The 18,213-nt window shown below is 44.6% G+C and overlaps 1 protein-coding gene across 1 annotated transcript in view; it reads right to left on the bottom strand.

Annotated features, from left to right (window-relative positions):
- Positions 1-18,213, bottom strand: part of CDC5L (cell division cycle 5 like) — a 1,268,000-nt gene that overhangs the window by 687,379 nt on the left and 562,408 nt on the right. The gene's annotated exons all lie outside the window — the stretch shown is intronic.

Here is an 18,213-nt window from a genome sequence, read left to right as displayed (position 1 = left end):
ATGTGTCAGTGTTATCTGCCTACCCTTCCCCAAATATAAGCAAGCAATCCAACAAGGGCTGCTTACTGTCATCCTCCCAGCTTGATCCCTCTAGAACACTTACCACTAATCAAACATGGATCACTTGGGTTACAGTCAGGGCTTCAATCTCTCTAACATGTGGATGTGAGGGTTCAGACCCTTAACTACACTAATGGAAATATCTTGCTACAAGAAGAAGGTATTGTACAGTACACTTTTCAGAAGGATTAACAGTAAAGAACTAAGGGAACTGGAAGCATATCCACCATGTTGCTGAAAAACCTCAACCCTCAAATCTTCTCTGACTCTCTAAACCACAAACTGGAACCCTCTAAAAACCCTCCCTCTGGACAATGCTGTTACTTACTTAAATACTAAATTCATTAACCTGTTAAATAGCTTTGCTCCCCCCTAGAACTAAAAGAGTTAAATGCAACACTGTTCCTTGGATAACCAAAGAAACTATAACCCTCGTGTATCTCCGAGATAAATCATGGAAACAGTACCAAAAATATAAAACTCCCACCTCCCTGAGCGAATACAAGCAACTTCGTAATAAAGTCAAACAACACATTGCCCCTAACTGAAAATCCTACTACTCCATACTCCAAAACAATTACAAAACTAACTCCAAAATGTTCTGGAATAGTATATCGACCCTCCTCTATCCTGATAAAAAAGACAACCCCTGCCCAGACCCCAACACCTCTGATCTTTCCTTGGCTACCCAATTTAACTCCTTCTTCATAGACTCAATAGCCAAACTCACCACATCTTTTCCAAACAATGTACTTAGCTTCAACCCCACCTATCACCCCTAACTCAACCTCCTCAAGCACGAAAACTTATCAGCTCCCCCCTTTTACTATCAAACCTATTCCTATCTCCACCATAAATAAACTTCTACAAAAATTGAAACCATGCTCAAATTCTCCGGATGGCCTTCCATCTAACTTCCTCAAACTAGCTGCAGACTGCATAGCTTTTCCCATCTCCATCCTAATAAATCTGTCAATTCAAGAATCATATGTACCTCTACTCTGGAAAAAAAAAGCCTTTATTATTCCCCTTCACAAAGGGGGGAACAACACTGACATCTCTAACTTCCGGCCGATAGCCATCTTATCCCCATCTCTAAAATTCTTGAAAAATGTATTCACCTACAACTCCTACCCTACCTCTTAGGCAATCAGCTGCTAACCCCCACACAACATGGATTTAGACCTCATAAATGGCTTCCATCAGTGTATCCCAAATGCTAAACTTGTCTAATACACAGATGAATCTATCATCTACTTTGCTGAATCCCTTCCCAAACTCATGAAATAAACTCAAAAAGCCTTCTCTTCTACCAAGCTCTGGATGTTAAATAATCACCTAGCACTCAACGCATCTAAACCCAAAATCATATTTACCCCTTCTAAATGTACCAAAATAGATGAACTCTTTTTCCATAACTAGCCAAACAAGACTTCTATCGAAATCGTCCCCCATACAAAGCTTCTAGGTGTCCTTACTGATGAACAATTAAAATGTAATATTGATCTACAAACTAATATTAAGAAAACCCACCAAAAGCTAGGTACACTTTATTGCCACAGTCGTTATCTTACTCCCTTAACCAAGCATATCCTCTCGACTACCTACCCAATTCCCTCTCCTCACTAATATTCAATCCTCTCTAAAGACAAAATTATCTTCCTGCTACAACAAAATCTCAAAGTTTGCTACTGGATCCAAATCCTCCTTTCACCACTGCGGCACCCTCCACAAGTTGAACTGGCTAGAACTGCCTGACTATCTCTCCTACACCCATCTAACTAATGCACATAAACTCATCTTCAAACTCTCTCAATGCCCCTCCCTTGCCTCCACTCTCAAAATGCATCAACTTGATATACTACTCAGGTCCAACAATCAGAACCTGCTCGAAGTGCACAAACCTGCATGCACTCCAGGCAAACTTCTATTATCCTTCTTCCTAAAACGCCTATAGAATTACCTTCCACCACACAGTCATACCACCAACAACCACTCTACCTTTAAGACCTTGCTCTATTCCCACCTCTCCTCTCACTGGGAATGCTCCTGCTCTCACCCCACCTGACTTCCCTCTACAGCAACCCTATTTCCCTACCCTCCATTCTCTCAACTCAATTCTAATACTTGATTTCCGCTATTTCTTACCTATCTTTTCTCTTTCCTATGTTATTCACTCCCTATTATTTCTTACATACTCATATATTTGTAAAACTTGAAACCCTGTTTGCCTTGTTACTTTATAATTCTTAAATATGGTTTTGTGAGACACATACCCTAACTGTTTTATACCATGCATAATCAACTTGTTATTGTTGATACTGCCTTTGGATGCTCTGACAGAGCATGTCACAGTATGATTTTTGTTAAGAGTTAAGAGATTTTTTTTTTATATATATATTTATAGGTTCATGTGTACTAGGCTAATGGCCCTGGAGCCTTTACAAGCCTAGCTCAAAACAATTGCCCAGGCACTGTGCCACCCAATGTTAGTTCACAGTGCCCCTATCCAGTACAGCAACTGGAGTGATTCCTGGGGTGAACTTTCTGTTACCCATCCACTCGTCAAGATTTTTCTTGAAGACGGCCAGTGAGGTGCTCTTCTTGATATGAATGGGAACCTTATTCCAGAGTATGGGCAGTCTATGGGAGATGAACCTGTCCCTCCAACATGTTCTGTTAATTGTGGTAATGAAGTTGTAATCTCTGGAGCATGTGGCGTGGGGGATTGGAATTTCTTTAGGTGTAGCATTTCAAGTAGGGCTGGGTTGGACATGGCTTTGTAAGTCAAGCAGAGATCACCTCTAAGTAGATAGACGGAGAATACCAGAAGTTTCTTGAATCTGTCCATGTAGGAGGTGTTTAAGGTCTAGGATCCTTTTTATGAGGTACTTACATGGCCTCTCCAGTTGTTGTAGGTGTCTGGTCAGGTACATGCCAAACGGGGCATTATATTTAATGACTGGTCTAATGAGGGATGAGGAGAGAGGGATGATGACCTCTTTCTTCCTGGATGTGAAACCTTTGGTTATAAGATGTGCCAAATAGAAGGACCTTCTTACCACAGTGGCAATGTGGTGGTTGAAGGGAGGTGGCTGTCCTTCTGTGTTGGCCTGGACTTCTGAGAAGTAGATGCCAAATAGGAGAGGGCCCAGGACCAAGCCCTGTGGGACTCCACTCATGACTGGTTGACAGTATGACTTGGAATCTGCAACTTTCACTCTGTGGGTCCCATCTGTGAGCCAATTCGCAACCCACCTAGTGATGTAAGGATTGATAACTACTTTGGTGAGTTTATCAATGATACCAGAGTGGGGAATGGTATCAAAGGCCTTGACCAGGTCGAGGTAAGCTGTATGCACTACCTTACCCTTATCCACAACCTTGGTGACTGCCTCGAAGTCGTCAACCAGGGTCAGCAGGCAGGATCTCTCCTTGACAAAGTCAAACCGTGTGGGGTCAAGAGCTTGGAGATTGCCTATATCTTTGTTAAGCAGGTCCATGATGATGTGCTCCATAGCTTTGCATACCAGACTCATCAGAATAATGGGGCGATAGTTCCCAGGGTCTGTAGTTGCTCCCCCTTTATGGAGCGGGATGACTGTAGCAGTGTGCCATTCAGTGGGGACATAGCTTAAGGTAAGGTTGTGATTGAAGAGGGCACACAGATGTGGTGTCAGTTCGTTTTTTAGCTAACGTAGGATGCAGCCAGAGATATTATCAGGTCCCATGGACACTGTAATCTTGGTTTTGGACAATGCAGCTTTTACCTGTGCTGCAGAAATGGTGGGTACCAGGCTTTCTTCTGGTATTGTGATAGGGCCCCTTGGGGAGGGGGAAAAGTTGGCACTGAATCTGTCGGCCAGTATGTTGGCTATATCTGCTGGCTCAGTATAGGCGGTGTCACTGTGCAATAACTCAATTGCCTTGGGGGGTTTTGATATAGCTATAGAAGGCTTTGTGGTTGTTTTTGGTGTCAGCCGTAATTTTGCCTTCATAGCTGGCTTTAGAGGACTTGATAAGGGATCTCAGGTTTTTGCTGAGACTGATAAGGGAGGTTTTCCAGTCTTGTGACTTCATTTTTTCCTGCAACAGTCTTTTCCTTCTGTTGTACAGTTTACTGATGGCTGGGGACCACCAGATTTGCTTCCTTTTTTGGAGGAGTGTCTTAGTTCTATTTGGTATGGCAAGGTCCATGCCTCTGTGTAGGTGCTCATACAGTGCACTGGTGTAAGATTCGGCAGTCATCTAGCTATTTTCTATTGGCATGGGTGCCGAGACATTAGCCATCTTTTGTTTTTAGGAGCCCAGAGTCAGCTTTAGAGAAGTTTTTCAGGGTGGTCACCTTAGCGGGGGGTGTAGGTTAGATGGAGAGTTCCATGGTGATCAGTTTGTGGTCGAATTTAACCAAGGAGGAATTGACTATAGGTGTGGAGCAATGGTCTCTCAGGTCGAGGATGTTGCTTCCTCTAGTGGGAGTCAGAATGACGTGGTCCAGGGCATTGGAATTGATAAATTCCAGAAAATGATGGGCCTGGACATTGGTACTTGAATAGTTTTGTCAGTTGATGGAGGAGTAGTTGAAGTCACCCAATATGAGAGTACTGGGTTGGACCCTGATAGATTCCAGGGTGCTTAGGAACTTGGAGTGAGTGTCTGGGGACATGCTTGGGGTTCTGTAGCAGGCTATGATTGGTATCGCCATCTTACCCAGTGTTAGTTGTATCTGAATTACCTCGGATGCATTACGCTGGGCTACCAATCTAGAGGTGTGCATATCCTTTAAGAATATGGAGACACCCCCGCCTTTGGAACTTCCGGATGTATTCTGGGGCCGAAAGGTATGGAATGAGTTGCAGCCTGGGAGCGTAGGGCTGCTTTCTGCCTCTTTAAACAAGATCTCTGTTACAGGACATATGTCAACATTCTCCCATTTTGAGGAGAGCTTTGACAGACTGCATCTTGAGATTTAGACTTCTAGCACTGAGCAGCATGACTTTCAGCTTGCATTTGTTTGTAGTTGTTATGGTGGAATTTGGGTCTTTGGAACACTGCCTAAAAAAGCACTATATGGGGTGGCAAGAGCCTTAGCTGTATCACTCTGAGTGATGGTAGAATACTGCTCAGGGCTAGGGTCATACCTGGCTGGGCCACATAATCCGACAGTTCCATCACATCTCTTTTCATATAGTCCAGGGAGGTACATCTCAGGTCATTCACATCCACATGGGCAATGACTGAATCATATTTGTACTTGTTGTGGAGTGACCTGAGTGCATGTGTTATACGGCGGATCCTGTCACCTTCTCCTTGTTCAACCTAGTGAGTGGGACATCAGTGTGCCTCACAATTGAGTCTCCTATGATTAGTACATTGGGCAAAAGTGTTTTGCCTTAAGGGCTTAGGTTGAGGGGCACACTGTGGTGGTGAGCTATGTGTTCAGATGGTAGAGTGCGTTTTTGTCTCTGGGGTTTCTGTTGTTTGGGTAAATTTTTATTGAGAGCCTCCGCGAAGGTGGGTGTATGGTTTGTGCTTCTGTGTTTGGGTTCTGATAGCTGGTGTTTTGGAGGGCTGTGTGTTCTAAGTAGTGTGTTGCAGGTGTTGACCTTCTCTTGACCAGCTAGTCCGGTCTTGGTTAGAGCGTGCACTGCTTCCAGTTTGGTAATATAAGTGCATCTCTCACATATATGAGTGCTGGGAGGTAAGAGGAGAGGGTTGTCGGAGTACATTAGACAGTAGTTACACACTTTCAGAATGCCCAAATGCACCAGGTTAGCAGAAGAAAGCACAGGAAATTGCCCTAGAATCATACCAGGAGGGGTGGTCATAACTAATAAGCACTGGTGCTGTTACTGCGTAGGAACCATTTGTTTTACCTTTACTGCATGGGTTTATTTTCTTAAACTGTGTAACAACTTGTGTGTATCTGTAAATTTACATTTGTATAACTGTATAAGGAGGTTTTCTCCTCAGGCCTCCATTGCAAATGGGCTCTTTTTGGCCCAATGGATTTTCCTGGTAAACACGCTGTAAATAAATAAATATCCATGCTGCTTATCTGACATTTTGAATTTCATCCACATGTTAACAACATCCACATGTTATCACAAGTACAATATTGAGTGTTTATTGTGTATTAAGAGGTACACTACTACAATCCACAATCAGAAAAATGGTAGAGCTGCAACAACCAAGAATTCCATTTAGTAGAAAACTGGAAGTTCTGGATACAGAGACATACTTGCTCCTCAGTGTCAGCAGAACAGGAAGCTTGAGAAAGTACAATGTACCACATTTTTGTCTATCACTGACAAAGACATTTTGAAGGTATTTAATACTTTTAAATAGCAAACAAAAGAAAAAGTAAAATAACAATTAGCCAGACATTCAGAAATTATTCAGAGACTAGAGAAAGTTTGTTTAAAAAGTCAAAGCATGTACAGGTATTTATTTTACTGAGTGTAAGCCAGAAACTGAATCTGGTGAGATGCATGGCCCACTGCAGGAACACTATGGCCAGAAAATAGAAAAAAATTATCTTATCATTATGTTCCATCTTTTTTTTTAACTGCCTGCCTAATCCATCTAATGGCTCCGCCCTACCTGCTCCCAGTCATACAGCTGTGGGAGCAGATATTGCTGTAGTACATTTCTGTACTGTTCCTACTTCGTTTTTCCCTCAACAATGCAGAGGCAACCTGTTCCAAACATTTTCATAATGCTCAACACCATCACTTGAGTGGGTGCTTGACCTATTTACACCTCCAATAAGGTGAAAGTCACACCCTTTCATCTAAGAACTCCACAGCCTATTTGTTCCCTCACAGAAGTGACAGTGATCAGCTCATCCCTTCTCCTCAGAAGAATCAAGGTGCTGAGGAGGTCTTTTTTTCTTTGTGGCAAATCATACGGATCCCCTTCACTTAACTAAATCCCTCCCTAGAGGATGTTGTGACTTCAACCACTGCTACTCGTAGGAGATGCATTTTGAACACACACACATGCCAGCCTCTACAGATATGATGAACTACTGTGAAGCAGGGAGATGCATTCCTGAAAGTGGGTGAGCCAAACAGTGAGCTGGACTGCCTACCTCCCTCAGGACACTACCAACCACCTCCTCGCAGCTCTTCCAACCCACATGCTGCTAACTGAACATGGGTCCTCATGTCACAGTCAGGGCTTAATCTCATTACATTTATATGTTGTATCTTCTGTATTCATGTCATTGCAACACTCTAAGTACCGTGTTGGCCAAATTAATAGAAATTGGTGTTTTTATTTTTGTTTTTATTGTGGTTTTGCCATATAATTCAATAAGAGTATATGAACTGACAAAAGTACAGTTGTGTATCTGCCATAAATGTAGATGTTCGAGTGTATTCACTGTTGCAGTCATTACTCTTGGGTTATCCTGCTGGCTGGCTACCCTAAGTCGGCCAGAATTCCAAAGTCTAGGTCTGGCGTCAGTTGTTGTCGCCTCTCCCCTGACGTCAGTGCTCCAGGGGTATAAAAGATGCAGCCGACGCCATTTTCTTCAGTTTTTCTTGCCCCAGATGTCAGGTGCCCTCCAAATTGGTAGGCTGAAAAAATATGCCAATAAAAATGCTTGCACAAAAATAACATTTCCTTCACCTACAAGCAAATACACCAAATAGGTTATAGAGAAGTCCCAACAAAGAAAAGGGGGATGGTGGCTGGGTAACCTGGACAGCAACAGTGAATACACTCGAACATCTACATTTATGGTAGGTACACAACTGTACCATCTTCATCGTGTTTCACTGTTGCAGTCATTACTCTCGGGTTGAATCCCAAAGCTGAGGATGGGTGGCTGGGCTAAATAGGATTAGGAGAGGCTATGAGGCCCTGCAGAACTGCAGTGGCAAAGCCTGCTCTGGATTTAGAGTAAAGAGGTACGTGGTAGTGCTTTGTGAAGGTGTGCACTGAACTCCAAGTTGCAGCCTCTAAGATGTCTTTGGTTGGTACTCCTCTGAGGAAGGCTGCTGAAGTGGCTGTTGCTCTGGTAGAATGAGGCCTAATGCCCTTAGGCACTGATTTACCATGCTGAAAATAGCAGAAATGGATGCAATGGCCTATCCATTTAGAAACAGTCTGTTTTGAGATAGCCTTTCCTTGTGATCCTGCAGCATATGACACAAAGTTGCTCAGTCATTCTGAAAGCTTTAGTTTTGTCCCAGTAGAAGCATAAAGTACAGTTTTGTACCTACCATAGAGTGTATACCCTGCTGCAGTCACCACACTTGGGTTATCCTGCCATCAGGCGGCCCCGCAGTCTGCCTAAATTCCAAAGTCTTGGTCCGGTGTCAGTTGCTGTCGCTTCTTCCCTGACGTCATTGCGCCAGGGGTATATAAGAGGCATCCAACACCATTTTCTTCAGTTTTTCTTGCCCCAGATGTCAGGTGCCCCCCCCCCCCCCCCCAAAAAGGTGGTCAGTAGATAGTACCAATAATAAAAGTTTAGCACAAACAAAACATCCCTCCAGCTATAAGCAAATACACCACAAAGGCTATATCAGAATGTAAGGTATTGAAAGGTTTTAGTTAGGTCAGAGGGGATGGAGGGAGGGTAACCTGGACTGTAGCAGGGTATGCACTCGAACATCTACATTTACGGTAGGTACAAAACTGTACTATGTTCATCGTGTTACCCTGCTGCAGTGATCACACTTGGGTAGAATCCCAAAGCTAAGGATGGGAGGTGGAGTCAAACAGGGTTAGAGGAGGCTAGAAGGCCCTGCAAAAAGTACAGTTTTGTACCTACCATAAATGTAGATGTTCGAGTGCTAATACAGCTGCAGTCACAACAGATGGGTTTTCCTGCCGTCAGGCGGGTCCTCGGTCGGCCGAATTCCAAAGTCTAGGTCCAGCGTCGGTTGTCGTCGCTTCTTCCCTGATGTCAGTGCGACGTCAGTGGTTGGGAGGGTGGCCTAATGGTTAAGGTGTTTGCCTTACAAATACAAGGTGCAGGGTTTGAGTCTCACAAGGGATAATTGGCTAGGCTTAAAATGGCTCACAAGGGCAGTTAGCTTAGTACCAACCTATGAACCTATAAAAAAGAACCAGCCAACGCCATTTTCTTCAGTTTTTCTTGCCCCAGATGTCAGGTGCCCCCAGAAGGAAGGCAATACATAAATTTATGTAATAATGCAATGCAATATAATCAAAAAACAGAAGTTGCAAGCAAATACACCATAAATGAATACCCCAATCAGGTTATATGTGGAGGTGTTAGCCATTAGGCCTGTCCCAAGAGGGGAAGGAGGGAGGGAAACCTGGACTGCAGCTGTATTAGCACTCGAACATCTACATTTATGGTAGGTACAAAACTGTACTATGTTCATCATGCATACAGCTGCAGTCATAACAGATGGGTAGAATCCCAAAGCTAAAAAAGGGGTGGTAGGCACTAGGTGGAACTAGAAGGAGCCAGGATGCCCTGCAAGACTGCAGTGGCAAAGCCTGCTCTAGATTTGGAGTATAATGGTAAGTGATAGTGCTTGGAGAAGGTATGCACAGAACTCCAAGTGGCTGCTTCCAAAATATCTTTGGTAGGAACCCCCCTGAGGAAAGCTGCAGAGGTAGCTGTGGCCCTTGTGGAGTGAGATCTGATGCCTGCAGGTACAGTTTTACCATGAAAAGAGTAACAAAAGCGTATGCAGTGGGCTATCCATTTTGAGATTGTCTGTTTGGAAATTGGCTTCCCTTGAGCTCCTGTAGCATAGGACACAAAGAGTTGCTCTGATTTTCTGAAAGGCTTTGTTCTGTCCAAATAATAACGCAGCTGTCTGTGTATGTCCAAGGAATGTAGTAGTCTCTCCCCTTTGTTTTGAGGATTAGGGTAAAAGGTAGGTAAGTGGATAGCCTGATTCAAAGCTACCCTGGATACCACCTTTGGCATAAAGGACGGATTGGTTCGTAAGGAAACTCTGTCCTGATGGAAAATGATGAAAGGCTGCACAGCCATGCGGGCTTGTAGTTCCGATACCCTGCGAGCTGAGGTGATAGCCAGAAGGAAGGCTGTTTTCCAGGATAAATATTGCAGTTCTGTTGAGGCAGCTGGCTCAAAAGGAGGCAAGGTCAGTTTTTCTAGAATGAAATTGAGGTCCCAAGCAGGTACTGGTTGTTTCCTTGGGGGTTTTATATTCTTAGCCCCTCTGAGGAACTGTCTTAAGAGAGGGTGAGAGAATAAAGGAGCATCAGTGTTGTATTCTGCAGAAATGGCTGAGGCATGGATTTTGATGGAGGAGAATGAAAGTCCACTGCTTAGCATCTCAGCTAGATACTGTAATATTTGAGGTAAATTCAGTACTCCAGGATTCTGACCCTTTTTCTCATTCCAGGCACAAAACCGTTTCCATTTTGCGAAGTAAGCTTTTCTAGTAGAAGGCCTTCTGGCCTCCAAAATGACATCCTGCACCTCCTTGGAGAGTAGGGTCTGTTGTGAAGTTAAGGAATCTTCCATGCGGCCAGATTGAGTGTTTTCAGCTGACTGTGAAGAGTTTTGAAGCTATGCTGAGTCAGAAGAGGCATTAGAGGTAGGATCCATGGTGGGGAATGCGTCAGGCTCCTCAGGAGTGGGTACCAGTGTTGTCTTGGCCAGTCTGGAGCAATGAGAATTATCTTTGGTCTGTCTGCTCTGGTTTTTAATAGAACTTTGGGCAGCAGAGGAAGAGGTGGAAAGGCATAAACTGTCATTGTTGTCCAACTGAAAGTGAGTGCGTCCACTCTCCAGGCCTGTGGATGAAAGGTCCTCGAGCAGAATTTTGCCAATTGGTGATTTTTGTGGGAGGCAAAGAGATCTATGTCTGGCCTTCCCCATGCTTGAATTATCTCTGTAAAAACTTGAGGATGCAACTTCCATTCGTGTGGATCTGTCATATTTCTGCTTAGGTTGTCTGCCAGCATGTTTTCCTTGCCTGGCAAGTACTGTGCTTGAAGTTCGATTTGGAATTCCAGAGCCATGTTCCAAAGAGACATGGCCAGCCTGCATAGGGGGTATGAATGGGTTCCTCCCTGTTTGTTTATGTACCACATCACTGTGGTGTTGTCTGTCCTTATCAACAGCTGACCTGGATGCAGAAGGTTTTTGAAAGCTATAATAGCATTTATTACTGCTAGCATTTCCTTTTGATTGATGTGTAGGTGCTTTTCTTTTTGGGACCATTTGCCCTGAATGCACCGATCTGTCATGTCGCCTAAAGTAGTCCGAGGCGTCTGTTGTGATGACTTGATTTGCTTGAGGCTTGCAGAATGGGAGACCTGTGTTTCTTTGGCATGCTTGAGCCCACCACAGAAATTCCTTTTGAAGACATGGAATCAGTGGTATTATTGTTTCCAAACTGTGGCTGTGTTGAGACCATAGGTTTTTCAGGTACCATTGAAGTTTCCTCATATGCAGCTTTGCACATGGGATTAGTAGGATGCAAGATGCCATGAATCCTAGAACCTGCAGGATTTTCCTTGCAGTCAGCCTGGTGAAATTTGCTAGTTTTCTGAAGTATTAAGTTAGTTGCCCCTGTTTCTCTCGCGTGAGGTAGGCCATCTGAGTGTTTGTGTCCAAGTTGGCACCCAGGAAAATTATTGTTTGAGAGGGTATTAGCCTTGATTTCTTTTTGTTGACTGTGTATCCCAGAGAATTCAACAACATTATTACAAAAGCCAGATGTTTCAGAAGTATGTGCTTGCTGTCCGCTTGGATCAGGCAGTCGTCCAAATATGGGTATATTTGTATCCCTTGAAGTCTGCAGTAGGCAATTACTGATGCCAGGCATTTCGTGAATACTCTGGGCGCACTAGATAAGCCAAAGGGCAATGCAGAGAATTAATAATGGGTTGAACCTGCAAGAAATCGGAGGTATCTTCTGCAATCTTGTCTGATTGGGACATGCAGGTATGCCTCCTTGAGGTCCAATGTTACCAGCCAAGACTCCTTGCCCAGCATGGGAAGAAGCTGCTGCAATGTGAGCATCTTGAATTTTGGCACGAGTAAAAATGTGTTTAGGATGGATAGGTCCAAAATAGGTCTCCAATCTTTTCCCTTCCTTGGTACCAGGAATAGTCTGGCGTAAAAACCTTGACCTTGTTCTTGTGAAAGTACCTCTTGAATAGCTTTCATGTCCATGAGATCTGAAATTTGTTTTTGTGCCTCTGCCCTTTGATTGTGTGGCAGGTTTGGCATGCCTCTCATTTTTGGAAGGGTGTGAAAATGGAATCTGTAGCCTCTGTCTATAATGTCCAGGATCCATTTGTCTTTTGTGACAATATGCCAATTTTTTGAAAATAATGCCAGTTTTCCGCCTAAAGGTGCTGCCATTTGAGCCTTGCTTGGCATGCAAAGGGGAAAGCCATTGGGTCTGCTTTCTGAATGGCTGTGAACTATCCTCACCACCTCTTTGTGTAGGTGCTTGCCATTGTCTGCCTCTAAACGATCCTTGAGATTGCCGTCTGCCCCTCGGGCGCCTGTATCTACCTCTTTGGGGTCTGTCCGTGGCTGGAAAGGACCAAATTTTGGAAGGCCAATTTCTACTGAAACGTGGAGGTTGTACCTGTAGGAAATCTTTCACTGTTTGCATTGATTTAGCCTTTTCCTCCATTTTCTTTAATACCTCCTCAGCTTTAACACCAAATAATACATCTTTTTGCAGAGGGGCATCTAGTAATTTAGCTTTGACATGATCTGGTAAGGTTTGCTCTTTGAGCCAGGCATGTCTACGTATGACTGATCCTGTAACAGCAGCTCTACATGAGGCCTCTAAAGCATCAAAACCACATTGCAAGGTATGTTTACCCCCTTGTTCTGCACTATGCATCAAATCCTGCAACTCCTTCAAGTCTGGTTGTTCAGGTTGTGACATTTTGCTTCTCAACTGTGATAACAGAAACTGTTGGTACTTTAACATACGGAACTGGCAGTTTAATGCCCTCATGGTTAAGGTGGCCGAGGTGTATACCTTTTTCCCCCACCTTTCTAAAGCTCTGGAATCTCTCTCTGAGGGTAATGGATTTTTAGCAGTGGAGGCCTTAATTCCCTTGGGACCTGTGAGATAGTTTCTGGGTCAGCCGCATGGCTTTTGTATAGGAATTGGTGTGAGTCAGGAACCTGGTAATACCTGTCAGGCTTGACTGGGGCTAGAGGTAAAGAGTCTGGGTTAAGGCAGGCCTCCCAATACACATCATCTAGAATGTCTAAGACAGGAGGTATAGCCAGAGGCCTGTGCTGAGGGAGCAAGAGAAAATCCCTAAGCCTTTTCTTGGAGTCTGAGTACTCTTGGCCTTCCCAGTGGAAGTGTTCCCTCAAGGTATGCAAGGTTTCCCCAAAAGAGTAATCCTCAGGGGGGGAGACAGAGGGAATGGACTCCTCTGCATCAGAATCTTCAAAAGGGGAGTATGAATGTTCCTGGTCATCAGAATGCTCTGAAATAATGGAGGCCTGGTCCGAGGAGGGGGATTCTTCCTCCACTCTGGGCCTTTTGTCCGGGGGGGGGGTTGAGAACCCCTGATAAGAGTAATCAAATCCTCAGCCATTTTGAGTATCTGCTTTTTAGGCATGGGGCCTTGAGAAGGGCCCTGTGGAGCTTGCCTTTTAGCATGCATGGCTGCTTTAGACTTAGTGAAAGCCTTGATGGAAAAAGAAGAGGAAGGCCTGAAGACACCTTGAGAGGTGGCAGACCTGTCTAAACTCTGAGTTTCACCGCCAAGAGTGGCTTCGGTATCGGTAGTCGGGGTGTGGGCTGAAGAGCCAGCGACCTCGGGTACAGTAGACACCGCCAATGAAGTGTCGTCGGTAGTCAGGGGCTGCATAGGCACCTCACTGAGAACCGGACCACCTGTAGTCGGCTTTGGCGTGGTGTCGGTAGAAGCCGCGGACCTTGTATGTCGGTCTTTATCTTTGCGTCTTTTACTCAAAACTGGAGTCGGAGTATCAGATGACATAATGTAATTAAATTTTTTGCCAAAATAGTGTTGGGCAAACTCCGCCCGATGCTTAATGGTGCGTCTGTTGAATGTAGCACAAAAACGACAGGCCGAGACGTCGTGGTCTGGGCCTATGCAAGGAATGCAGAGGGAATGAAAATCCTTATGCGGTATTTGCTTCCCACATGAAATGCAATTATTAACTTTGTTTGACATCGGTCTGAGGCAAGAAAAGTTTCCCCAACTGGGGACTTAGCTTTCAAGAAGACTTTGGTTGCAAAATATTCGTAATCTCAGGAGCTGGCCGACCGGCACTTGCGAACTGCTTCTGCTTCGGGCACCGCGCGGCAAGAAAGACTGGAGAAAATGGCATTGGCTGGTTCTTTTATACCCCTGTCGCACTGACGTCAGGGAAGAAGCGACGACAACCGACGCCGGACTTTGACTTTGGAATTCAGCCGACCGAGGACCCGCCTGACAGCAGGAAAACCCATCTGTTATGACTGCAGCTGTATGCACGATGAACATCTGCAGTGGCAAAGCCAGCTCTAGTCTTAGAGTAAAGTGGTAAGTGACAGTGCTTGGTGAAGGTGTGTACTGAACTCCAAGTTGCAGCTTCCAGAATATCCTTGGTTGGCACTCCCCTGAGGAAGGCTGTAGATCTAGCTGCTGCCCTGGTGGAATGGGGCCTTATGCTAGCAGGAACTGGTTTTCCATGATGGGTGTAGCAAAAACGTATGCAATGTCCTATCCATTTTGAAATGGTCGGTTTTGAGATAGGCTTTCCTTGTGATGCTGTAGCATAGGATACAAAAAGTTGGTCAGATTTTCTGAAAACCTTAGTTTTATCCAAGTAATGACGTAGTTGCCTGTGAATGTGCAAGGAATGCAGACGTCTTTCTCCTTTGTTTTGTGGATTTGGGAAGAAGGTGGGTAAATGGATGGTTTGATTTAGAGCCACACTGGATACCACCTTTGGCATAAATGAGGGGTTAGTTCGTAGAGAAACTCTGTCTTGATGAAAAATGAGGAAAGGCTCTACTGCCATTAGTGCCTGTAGCTCTGAGACTCTTCTGTCTGAAGTAATTGCTAGCAGCAGGGCAGTCTTCCATGATATAAACTTTAAGTCAGCTGAGAAAGCTGGCTCAAAAGGTGGCAGCGTATGTTTTTCCAGAACAAAACTGAGGTCCCAAGTTGGTGTTGGCACTCTCCTGGGAGGCCTAATGTTTTTGGCCCCTCTGAGATACTGCCTTAGAAGTGGATGTGAAAATAAGGGAGGATCCGTGTTGTAGTGAGCTGAAATAGCTGAGGCGTGGATTTTAATAGATGAAAAAAAAAAAAAGTCCTTTGTGTAACATCTCAGTTAAATATTGTAGAATCTGAGTTATGTCCAGATGAAGGGTATTTTGGCCTTTAGCTTGGTTCCAGGAACAAACTCTTTTCCATTTGTCTGAATAGGCTTTCCTGGTGCTGGGCCTCCTGGCCTCCAGAATGACATCCATAACAGCTTGTGAAAGAGGAACTGGCTGGTTGCTTAGGTGATTTGCCATGCAGCCAAATTTAAGGTTTTGAGCTGGCTGTGTAGAATCTGACTGCCTTGCTGTGTGAGCAGATGAGGAATTTGTGGTAAAATCCATGGTGGGCCCTGGGCCATGTTCCTTAGTAGTGGGTACCAGTGCTGGCGTGGCCAGTCTGGGCAATGCGTATCATTCGGGGTCTCTCCATCCTGACTTTCAGCAGCACCTTTGTGAGAAGGGGCAATGGAGGAAAGGCATATACTGTCAGCATTTTCCAACTGAATGAGAGTGCGTCCACTTTCCAAGCTTGATGGTGAAATGTCCTTGTGCAAAATTTTGATAGCTGATAGTTTTGGGGGGGTGGCAAAGCGGTCTATGTCTGGGCGGCCCCATTTTTGAGTTATCATTGCAAATACTTGTGGATCCAGTTTCCACTCGCGGGGATCCATGATGTTTCTGCTTAGGTTGTCTGCCAATGTGTTCTTTTTTCCTGGCAGGAATTGAGCTTGTAATTGAACTTGGTAGGCCAGTGCTGTGTTCCACAAGGCCATTGCTTGCCTGCATAGAGGGTAGGAGTGTGTACCCCCTTGTTTGTTTATGTACCACATTACTGTGGATGTTGTCTGTCCTTATTACAAGCTGTCCTGGATGTAAGAGGTCCTTGAAGGCTGTCAGAGCATTCTGTACAGCTAGCATTTCTTTTTGATTGATGTGCAGATTCCTTTGATCTGCAGTCCATATGCCGTGAATGCACCGTCCTGCCATGTGTGCCCCCCAGGCAAAGTCCGATGCATCTGTTGTCATAGTTTGCCTGGCTGGGGGTAAGGTGAAAGGCTGACCCTTGTTGAGGTGACATGCCTGTGACCACCACAGAAACTCCTGTTGAAGGCAGGGAATGAGAGGTATCATTGTTTCCAAGCTGTGTCTGTGTTGAGTCCATACGCTTTTCAGGTACCATTGTAATTTCCTCATATGCAGTTTAGCAAATGGTATTAGTAGTATGCAAGATGCCATGAAGCTCAAGGCCTGCAGAATTTTTCTTGCAGGGAGTTGGGTCTTTGTTGCCATTATTTTGAAGTATTGAGTTAGTTGTAGTTGTCTGGCGTCAGATGAGCCATCTGGGCCGTTGTATTCAAGCTGGCACCCAGGAATGTCATATTTTGTGAGGGCACTAGTTTTGATTTCTTTTCGTTTGCTGTGGACCCTAGGCAACTTAGAAGGTGTTTTACAAAAGTCAGATGTTGTAAGAGAATGTCCTTGCTTTCTGCTTGAATTAGGCAGTCATCCTAGTAGGGATATATTTGAATTCCTCTTAGTCTGCAAAACGCAATTACTGGTGCCAGGCATTTTGTGAAGACCCTGGGCGCAGTAGATAAGCCAAAGGGCAGTGCAGAGAATTGGTAGTGCATTGAGCCAGCTATGAAACTGAGGTATGTTCTGCAAGATTGTCTGATTGGGACATGCAGGTATGCCTCTTTTAGGTCCAAAGTTACGAGCCAAGCCTTCTTGCCCAGCATGGGCAGTAGCTGCTGTAGAGTCAACATCTTCAATTTTGGAACGTCCAGAAATGTATTTGGTATAGACAGGTCCAGTATTTGTCTCCAGGATTTGTCCTTTCTGGGCACAAGGAAAAGTCTGGAGTATAATCCTTGCCCCTGCTTTTGTTGTGGTACTTGTTGAATGGCCCTCATGTCCATGAGGGCTGTAATTTGTTTTTGTGCCTCTGCCCATTGATTGTGTGGCAGGTCTGGCATACCTTTTGACCTTGGCAGGGTGTGAAAATGGAACCTGTAGCCTTAGGACACTATGTTCAAGACCCATTTGTCTTGGGTAACCATTTGCCAATTTGATGAAAAAAGTGCTAGTTTTCCCCCTAAGGGGGCTGCCAAAAGAAAAGTGCTTGGATCTGGCAGAGGAAAGTCATTGGGACTGTTTCCTGTAAGGTTGTGATTTGTCTTCTCCGCTTTTGGAGGTCGGATCACCCCATTGTTTAGGCCTGTATGAACCTTGGGGCTGAGATCTGCCTCTGGGACGCCTGTATCTGCCTCTTTGTGGTCTGTCTGACACTGGAAAGGACCAATTTTTAGAAGGCCAGTTCCTGCTAAATCTGGGTGGCTGTACCTGTAAGAAATCCTTGACTGTCTGCATGGATTTTATTTTATCCTCCATTTTTTTCAACACCTCTTCTGCTTTAGCACCAAACAAAGTATCATGCTGTAATGGAGCATCTAATAATTTTGCTTTAACATGATCAGGCAGATTCTGTTCCTTTAACCAAGCATGCCTTCTAATAACAGAACCTGTAACAGTGGCCCTGCAAGAGGCCTCCAGTGAATCATAACCACATTGCAAAGTATGCTTTCCCACTTGTTCAGCTGCATGCAATAAATCCTGCATTTCCTTGTTCTCTGAACATTCAGTATTTGTCAACAATTTCTGTTTAAGCAGTGACATTAAATATTGCTGATATTTAAGCATATGAAACTGACAATTTAATGCCCTTACAGCCAAGGTAGCAGAAGTGTAAACTTTTTTCCCCCATCTGTCTAGAGCCCTTGAATCCCTATCAGACGGGACAGGGTTTTTTGCAGTGGAAGCTTTGACCCCCCTTGGGGCCCTAAGATATAGTTTCTGGGTCAGCAGCAGGGTTTTTATGTAGGAATTTATGAGAATCCGGGACCCTGTAGTATCTGTCTGG

This window comes from Protopterus annectens, chromosome 2.part1, assembly GCF_019279795.1.
Source record: "Protopterus annectens isolate FY-2018-M chromosome 2.part1, PAN1.0, whole genome shotgun sequence".
NCBI lineage: Eukaryota > Metazoa > Chordata > Ceratodontiformes > Protopteridae > Protopterus > Protopterus annectens.
This window is presented reverse-complemented; position numbering and strand designations above follow the sequence as displayed.